Raw genomic sequence first — 9,742 nt, 5'->3', positions numbered from 1 at the left:
GGACTCTATAAAAATTAAATACTTTTGCTCTGTGAAAGACCCTTTTAAGAGGATGAAAATACAAGCTACAAAATGGACAAAAAATCCTTATCCAACAAAGGACTAGTATTTATAATATATAAAGAATCTCAAAACTCAGCATTAAAAAATCCAATTAGAAAACGTGCAAAGGGACTTACTTTCCTCATAGTTCAGAGGTTAACAATCCACCTGCCAAAGCAGGGGACACAGGTTTAATACTTGGTCCAGGAAGATCCCGCATGTCACGGGGCAACAAAGTCCATGTTCCATAACTACTGAACTTGCACTCTAGAGCCCATGCTCTGCAACAGGAGAAGCCACCACAATGAGAAGCCTGCATACCACATTGAAAAATACCCCTGCTGGCTACAACTATGGAAAGCCCGTGCAACAGTGAAGATCCAGCACAGTCAAATATAAATAAATTTAAAAAAAATTTAATTGGAAATGTGCAAAAGACTTGAGCAGATATTTCAGTAGAGAGGATGGACATACAAATGTCAAATAAGCACATGAAAAGCTACCCAGAACCATTAGCTATTAAGGAAATACAAATTAAAACCACAATGATATATTAGTGCATACATGAAGATCTTTTTTCTACAGTTCTTCTGTGTATTCTTGCCACCTCTTCTTGATATCTTCTGCTTCTGTTAGGTCCATACAATTTCTGTCCTTTATCGAGCCCATCTTTGCATGAAATGTTCCCTTGATATCTCTGATTTTCTTGAAGAGATCTCTAGTCTTCCCATTCTGCTGTTTTCCTCTATTTCTTTGCATTGATTGCTGAGGAAGGCTTTCTTATCTCTTCTTGCTATTCTTTGGAACTCTGCATTCAGATGCTTATATCTTTCCTTTTCTCCTTTGCTTTTCGCTTCTCTTCTTTTCACAGCTATTTGTAAGGCCTCCCCAGACAGCCATTTTGCTTTTTTGCATTTCTTTTCCATGGGAATGGTCTTGATCCCTGTCTCCTGTACAATGTCACGAATCTCATTCCATAGTTCATCAGGTACTCTATTAGATCTAGGCCCTTAAATCTATTTCTCACTTCTACTGTATAATCATAAGGGATTTGTTTAGGTCATACCTGAATGGTCTAGTGGTTTTCCCTACTTTCTTCAATTAAAGTCTGAATTTGGTAATAAGGAGTTCATGATCTGAGCCACAGTCAGCTCCTGGTCTTATTTTTACTGACTCTATAGAGCTTCTCCATCTTTGGCTGCAAAGAATATAATCAGTCTGATTTCGGTGTTGACCATCTGGTGATGTCCATGTGTAGAGTATTCTCTTGTGTTGTTAGAAGAGGGTGTTTGCTATGACCAGTGTGTTCTCTTGGCAAAACTCTATTAGTCTTTGCCCTGCTTCATTCCGTATTCCAAGGCCAAATTTGCCTGTTACTCCAGGTGTTTCTTGACTTCCTACTTTTGCATTCCAGTCACCTATAATACAAAAAAGATCTTCATGTCCCAGATAATCACGATGCTGTGATCACTGACCTAGAGCCAGACATCCTGGAATGTGAAGTCAAGTGGGCCTTAGAAAGCATCACTATGAACAAAGCTAGTGGAGGTGATGGAATTCCAGTTGAGCTATTCCAAATCCTGAAAGATGATGCTGTGAAAGTGCTGCACTCAACATGCCAGCAAATTTGGAAAACTCAGCAGTGGCCACAGGACTGGAAAAGGTCAGTGTTCATTCCAATCCCAAAGAAAGGCAATGCCAAAGAATGCTCAAACTACTGAACAATTGCACTCATCTCACATGCTAGTAAAGTAATGCTCAAAATTCTCCAAGCCAGGCTTCAGCAACATGTGAACCGTGAATTTCCTGATGTTCAAGCTGGTTTTAGAAAAGGCAGAGGAACCAGAGATCAAATTGCCAACATCCGCTGGATCATGAAAAAAGCAAGAGAGTTCCAGAAAAACATCTAGTTCTGCTTTATTGACTATGCCAAAGCCTTTGTGTGGATCACAATAAACTGTGGGAAATTCTGAAAGAGATGGGAATACCAGACCACCTGACCTGCCTCTTGAGAAATCTGTATGCAGGTCAGGAAGCAACAGTTAGAACTGGACATAGAACAACAGACTGGTTCCAAATAGGAAAAGGAGTACGTCAAGGCTGTATATTGTCACCCTGCTTGTTTAACTTATATGCAGAGTACACCATGAGAAATGCTAGACTGGAAGAAACACAAGCTGGAATCAAGATTGCCAGGAGAAATATCAATAACCTCAGATATACAGATGACACCACCCTTATGGCAGAAAGTGAAGAGGAACTAAAAAGCCTCTTGATGAAAGTGAAAGTGGAGAGTGAAAAAGTTGACTTAAAGCTCAACATTCAGAAAACAAAGATCACAGAATCCAGTCCCATCACTTCATGGCAAATAGATGGGGAAACAGTGGAAACAGTGTCAGACTTTATTTTTCTGGGCTCCAAAATCACTGCAGATGGTGACTGCAGCCATAAAATTAAAAGACGCTTACTCCTTGGAAGGAAAGTTATGTCCAACCTAGATAGCATATTCAAAAGCAGAGACATTACTTTGCCAACAAAGGTCCGTCTAGTCAAGGCTATGGTTTTTCCTGTGGTCATGTATGGAAGTAAGAGTTGGACTGTGAAGAAGGCTGAGTGCCGAAGAATTGATGCTTTTGAACTGTGGTGTTGGAGAAGACTCTTGAGAGTCCCTTAGACTGCAAGGAGATCCAACCAGTCCATTCTGAAGGAGATCAGCCCTGGGATTTCTTTGGAAGGAATGATGCTAAAGCTGAAACTCCAGTACTTTGGCCACCTCATGCAAAGAGTTGACTCACTGGAAAAGACTCTGATGCTGGGAGGGATTGGGGGCAGGAGGAGAAGGGGACGACAGAGGATGAGATGGCTGGATGGCATCACTGACTCGATGGACGTGAGTCTGAATGAACTCCGGGAGTTGGTGATGGACAGGGAGGCCTGGTGTGCTGCAATTCATGGGGTCACAAAGAGTCAGACACGACTGAGCAACTGAACTCAACTGATTAGAATGGCTAAAATGAAAAATAATGATAACACCAAATGCTGGTGAGGATGCAGAGGGAGAAACTGGATCATTTATACATTGCTGGTAGGAATATAAATGGCGCAGCCACTTTGGAAAATAATTTGGCAATTTCTTATAAAACTAAACTTGGGCTCCAAAATCACTGCTGACTGTGACTGCAACCATGAAGTTAAAAGACACTTGCTTCTTGGAAGAAAAACTATGACAAACCTAGACAGCATATTAAAAAGCAGAGACATCACTTTGCCAACAAAGGTCCACGTAGTCACAGCTATGGTTTTTCCAGAAGTCATGTACATATGTGAGAGGTGAACTGTAAAGAAGGTCAAGCACCAAAGAATTGATGCTTTCAAACTGTGTGCTGAAGAAGACTCAAGTCTTGAGAGTCCCTCGGACAACAAGGAGATCAAACCAGTCAATCCTGAAGGAAATCAACCCTGAATATTCATTGCAAGGACTGATGCTGAAACTCTAATACTTTGGCCACGTGATGTGAAGAGCCGACTCATTGGAAAAGGCCATGATGCTTGGAAAGATTGAGGGCAAGAGGAGAAGGAGGCAACAGAGGATGAAATGATTGGATGGCATCACCAACTCAATGGACTTGAGTTTGAGCAAACTCAGGGAAATAGTGAAGGACAGAGAAGTCTGGCGGTTCATGCGGTTGCAAAAAGTGAGACATGACTTGGCAACTGAACAACAGCAACAAATAAAACTAAACACAACTACCATAAGACCCGACAATTACACTCTTGGGTACTTATCCCAGAAAAAAGTGAAAACTTATGTTCACACAAAAACATATACAACAATGTTTATAGTAGCTTTATTTGTAATAGCCCCAAACTAGAAACAACCCAGATATCAGATATCCTTTGATGGGTAAATGGTTAAACAAACTGTGGTATATCCCTGGCAAGAAATGCTAAGCAATAAAAAGTAACAAAGCTAGTGCTACAGGCAATAAGCTAAATGAATCTCCAGGGAATTATGCTGAGTGACTAAAACCAATCCCTGAAGTTACATACTATATGGTTCCATTTATGTAGTATTCTTGAAATGGCAAAAATTATGTAAATCAGAGACAGATCATGGTTGCCAGGGATGAGGGAGGTGAGTATGGCTATGAAAGTACAACAAGAGGGACTTTCCTGGCGGTCCAGTGGCTAAGATTCTGGGTTCCAAATGCAGGGACCCTGAGTTCAATCCCTGGTCAGGGAGCTAGATCCCACAGATGCTGCAACTCAGAGTTTGTGTGCTACAACTAAGACCCAGCACAGCTAAATAAATTTAAAAAGAAAATTTTTTTAAGTACAGCAGGAGAGAGAGACCTGTGGTGATGGAACTGTTCTGTATCTTGTCTATATCAGTGTCTATACTGTGATATTAGACTACAGTTTTGCACAATGTTCCCACTAGGGGCAATGCATAAAGCTGTACATAGAATCTCTGTATTATTTTTTACAACTGCATGTGAATCTACAATATTTTTAAATTAAAAGTTTCATTTTTAAAAAATGACAGGTCTGCAATTCATATAGTTCACTCTAATGTCTAAATCGTGATTGAACCAAGATTCCACCAAGGTCCACACCTTCATGGCCACACTAGGCTTTCTCTTGACTGCTGGCTCACTGTGAAAAGCCAAGGATCCGCTGCTAGGTTCCAGGGAGGAGGGAAGGAGGACTCGGAAAGGTCACAGGAGCATGGAGACCCAGGTCAGTCAGGGAGTGTTAAACGACTCTCTTGGGTTTGTTTTTATTTAATGTATTTATTTGGCTACGCCACGTCTTAGCTGTGACACATGGGATCTTCCTTGTGTTAACTCAGAATCTTTCCTTGTGGTGCTCAGGCTACTTTCTAGTCGTGGCACGCTGGCTCCAGAGCACAGGCTCCGTAGTTGTGGTGCATAGGCTTAGTTTCCCTGACATATGTGGGATCTTAGTTCCCTGACCTGGAATCACTGGAAGGCAGATTCTTAACCACTGGAGCACCAGGGAACAAACAGGATTCTCCTGTTTGAAATGAGTTCCTTGGAGGTAAGCGACACTGTGGAAGTAATTATGGGCCAGATCTATTCTGTTCTTTCTTGAATCCAAAAAGAGTAGGAAGATATAAATATGAAATAAAGAAGGGAGGTGGGAGAAACCACGAAGAGGGTAGAAATCAAGAGGTATCCTCTCTCTTAGCAATGAGCTGCATTTTTCTGTACATCAGCCTTCATTCTCCATAGCACCTAAAGTCTAAACAAATAATTCCTTAGAAGAAATGATCTAATGAACAAAGCTACTTAGAAATAGCAGACACGTGCCAGCAACTCACACCCTAGAGAAGGGTTACCTCTGCTCCTTGGACTTCTTACTTGGCCTTGGGGTTCAGTTCAGTTCAGTGCAGTCGCTCAGTCATGTCCAGCTCTTCGCGACCCCATGAATCGCAGCACGCCAGGCCTCCCTGTCCATCACCAACTCCCGGAGTTCATTCAGACTCACATCCATCGAGTCAGTGATGCCATCCAGCCATCTCATCCTCTGCTGTCCCCTTCTCCTTCTGCCCTCAATCCCTCCCAGCATCAGAGTCTTTTCCAATGAGTCAACTCTTCGCATGAGGTGGCCAAAGGACTGGAGTTTCAGCTTTAGCATCATTCCTTCCAAAGAAATCCCAGGGCTGATCTCCTTCAGAATGGACTGGTTGAATCTCCTTGCAGTCCAAGAGACTCTCAAGAGTCTTCTCCAACACCACACTTCAAAAGCATCAATTCTTCGGCACTCACCCTTCTTCACAGTCCAACTCTGACTTCCATACATGACCACTGGAAAAACCATAGCCTTGACTAGACGGACCTTTGTTGGCAAAGTAATGTCTCTGCTTTTGAATATGCTATCTAGGTTGGTCATAACTTGCCTTCCAAGGAGTAAGCGTGTTTTAATTTCATGGCTGCAGTCACCATCTGCAGTGATTTTGGATCCCAAAAAATAAAGTCTGACCCTGTTTCCACTGTTTCCCCATCTATTTCCCATGAAGTGATGGGACCGGATGCCATGATCTTCGTTTTCTGAAAGTTCAGCTTTAAGCCAACTTTTTCACTCTCCACTTTCACTTTCATCAAGAGGCTTTTTAGTTCCTCTTCACTTTCTGCCATAAGGGTGGTGTCATCTGCATATCTGAGGTTATTGATATTTCTCCCGGCAATCTTGATTCCAGCTTGTGTTTCTTCCAGTCCAGCGTTTCTCATGATGTACTCTGCATATAAGTTAAATAAACAGGGTGATAATATACAGCTTTGACGAACTCCTTTTCCTATTTGGAACCAGTCTGTTGTTTCATGTCCTGTTCTAACTGTTGCTTCCTGATCTGCATACAGATTTCTCAAGAGGCAGGTCAGGTGGTCTGGTATTCCCAGCTCTTTCAGAATTTTCCACAGTTTCTTGTGATCCACACAGTCAAAGGTTTTGGCATAGTCAATAAAGCAGAACTAGATGTTTTTCTGGAACTCTCTTGCTTTTTTCATGATCCAGCGGATGTTGGCAATTTGATCTCTGGTTCCTCTGCCTTTTCTAAAACCAGCTTGAACATCAGGAAATTCACGGTTCACATGTTGCTGAAGCCTGGCTTGGAGAATTTTGAGCATTACTTTACTAGCATGTGAGATGAGTGCAATTGTGCGGTAGTTTGAGCATTCTTTGGCATTGCCTTTCTTTGGGATTGGAATGAACACTGACCTTTTCCAGTCCTGTGGCCACTGCTGAGTTTTCCAAATTTGCTGGCATGTTGAGTGCAGCACTTTCACAGCATCATCTTTCAGGATTTGAAATAGCTCAACTGGAATTCCATCACCTCCACTAGCTTTGTTCATAGTGATGCTTTCTAAGGCCCACTTGACTTCACATTCCAGGGTGTCTGGCTCTAGATGAGTGATCACACCACTGTGATTATCTGGGTCGTGAAGACCTTTTTTGTACAGTTCTTCTGTGTATTTTTGGGGTAAGGACACTTAAATCTAATCCTGAATACTCGAACCATCTGCAAAATACTAGTTATGTCCCTCCCCCTCATGGCTTACTATTTTAATCACCACCACATCCACCCCCATTCATTAATGGAATTTAACCAGACGACCTAGAAGTTTCCTTCCAGGGCTTCTCACCATCCTTCCCTGCACTTGTCCCACTGGTCTTAGAATACTGCTAAGCATCAGTAACCCAAGTTGGCCTGGCTTGGAGACTTACCTTTTCTTCTGTTCTTTGGCATATCCAGTGGATTATAGTTGCTCCTTGGAGGGGTACATTTGCTTGCTGCTTAGATTCACAAGTCAGGACAGCATGAGAGAGACATTCTTCAGCTTGCCCTTTTAGTCCAAATGTCATGTGATTTCATGACACCCCTCCAACTTGGAGCTGGAACCAGGTCAAAAGTCTCTGGCTCCCAAAGTCACAGACTGCTTCAGGCAGATCCAGTGGGAAGCCTTATCTGCAGTCCCTGGAGCCCATGCGGAAAGAATTTAGTCTGAGAGAAGATCTTCCACCCTAGTAGAAACACTCAAGTGCCCTGGGCACATTCATGAGCACTAGCAACATAGAATTTCTTTTCAAATGTCAAAAGTGCAAAACAAATGTTGGGCATAGGACAGAAAGAAAAGAACCTCCCCCAAACCCTGAATTTCATTCATGTCATTGGATTTACAAAGCTAAGTCCAGCAATGCTCAAAGTTGATAGGATACAAGATTCTATGTGTGTATGTGTGGAGAGGGGGCTAACAGAAAGGACCTACACTTCCCAGCTAGGCAGAGCTGTGTGAATCCTGGGTCTGCCACTTACTGTATATGTCACCTTATCCAACTTGCCTAACTTCTCTAAGTCTCAGTTTCCCCATCTGTAAAATGGATTTAGTAAATAGTACCATATCACAACTCACAGGGTTGTGATATGTTTTATTATCATATATAAAGAATTGAATAGGCTCAATGACAAGAAAGGAGCTTATTATAATACTATGTCCATTTAGAGATACAACAGATAAAAAAGAACAGCATCTTCTTTCACAATTAATAAGTGTGTGTGTGTGTTTGTGTGTGTGTGTGTTTGTGTGCATGAGTCTCAAGAGAGAGAAATGAAATGATTGATTCTTGGTGAAGATCACATCCTTCAGACTTCATAATTTAACTCTATGTCTGTCTTCTTTTATGTCTGAAGTGTCCTGTTACTCACCCTTCCTTACAGAAAGTTCCAGAATGCAAACTAAACTGTATAACCTAAAAACATCTCAGGTGCCTTTGGAACCACTGGGCGCTGTTTCACGTCACCCCAGTGGCAATGCCAATAGGACCGTTATTAGCCCAGGAAACAATTCAGAGCAGTCTCCACTTTACACTCATTTTTCAATCTGAAGTTCTGAAGTTCATATTATATTGAAAATAGGTGCTTAAAAGTCTTTCTCACTCTACAGACTAGCGCTCTCATTTTTGCATCTGACTCCTGACTTATTAATCACAAGATTCTCCACGCCCAGCACAGACTTGGTAAAGTAGAGGTTCTCATCAAATGTATACTCATTCTGGTTTTGGTTTACATCAGAACCAAAGGACTTTATTGCAGGGGAGTGGTGATCGTGAAGTAGTCCAGAGAATGTTGTTGTTTAGTTGCTAAGTTGTGTCTGACTCTTTGTGAACCCATGGAATGTAGCCTACCAGGCTCCTCCATGGAAATCCAGGAAATCCTCCAGGAAATCCATGGGATTTCCCAGGCAAGAATACTGGAGTGGGTTGCCATTTCCTTCTTCAGGGAATCTTCCCAACCCAGGGATCAAAACTGGGTCTCCTACAATGACAGGTGGATTCTTTGCCACTGAGGCCCAGGGAAGCCCACAGTCCAGAAAACAGGCATAGTAAAAAGTCATTACCACTCTAGGCTGGACTGACAGAAGGAGAAGACATTACAGTAGCCCAGGGATGGAGTCACTAGAGACTGGAACCAAGGAGATGCCCAGAAGAAACAGCCTCAGCAGAGATTTCAGGAAAATGTTTCCTGACCTGTAACACAATGTGCAGCCCCACATAATCCAGACATCCCACACTTGCAAGGAGTTTTTCCAGAAATCCTCCTTCTCTATCTCCCTTATGATATGTGGGATTTCAGGGCAGTGGAGAAGAGTGATTAACGTCACAGAATTGATCACTTCTGGGTAACTAGCTTCTGTGTGCCTTCGTTTTCTCCTCCGTAAAGTTGGGAAATTCGTATATATCTCGAGGGGTAAAAGTTGAAGAAGAAATGTGAGATTACATTTACAAAGCATCTAGGCTTGTCTGGCACAAAGCAAACATTCAAATTATGCTAATCCTCTCCCTCCCTTTTTAAATGACACAGAACATACTGTAACAAAAGGCTTTTGTATTCCACCCCTTTCTATTAGAGAAAAACTTTTGTGTGGAGACTAGAAAATCTGTCAAAGGGCAAGGGATCTTTCTGGAAATGTTGGCCATGGCTTAGAGTTTAACTGTATGCCTTGATGGATGGGAAATGAAATATAGGGTGAATGGTTATCTATAGATGCGTAGTTGGAAAGCCTTCAAGTAGAGAAGGGAAGGGCCATGGGAATGGCTGATGGGTTGAGGGAGGGTGACTTGAGGGGCCCTCCTCTTCTTTCTCCAATCTCCTTGTCAGAGACTTTGGTGAAAATGACAG

General features: G+C 42.2%; 1 long non-coding RNA gene across 1 annotated transcript; it reads right to left on the bottom strand.

The window, feature by feature from the left end:
• Positions 1 to 442: 442 nt before the first annotated feature.
• On the bottom strand, positions 443 to 9,110 carry LOC147375543 (uncharacterized). The gene is made up of 2 exons (XR_015160218.1): positions 7,291 to 9,110; positions 443 to 1,460 (listed from the first exon to the last, which is right to left on the bottom strand). It is a non-coding gene; the product is annotated as an uncharacterized LOC147375543 (long non-coding RNA).
• Positions 9,111 to 9,742: the final 632 nt, after the last annotated feature.

The sequence above is a fragment of the Bos grunniens genome, chromosome 3, assembly GCF_055505025.1.
Source record: "Bos grunniens cultivar Pamir isolate PY7600 chromosome 3, Bosgru_T2T1.0, whole genome shotgun sequence".
NCBI lineage: Eukaryota > Metazoa > Chordata > Mammalia > Artiodactyla > Bovidae > Bos > Bos grunniens.
Note: the sequence above shows the minus strand (reverse complement) of the source record. Positions and strands in the feature narration are given on the sequence as shown.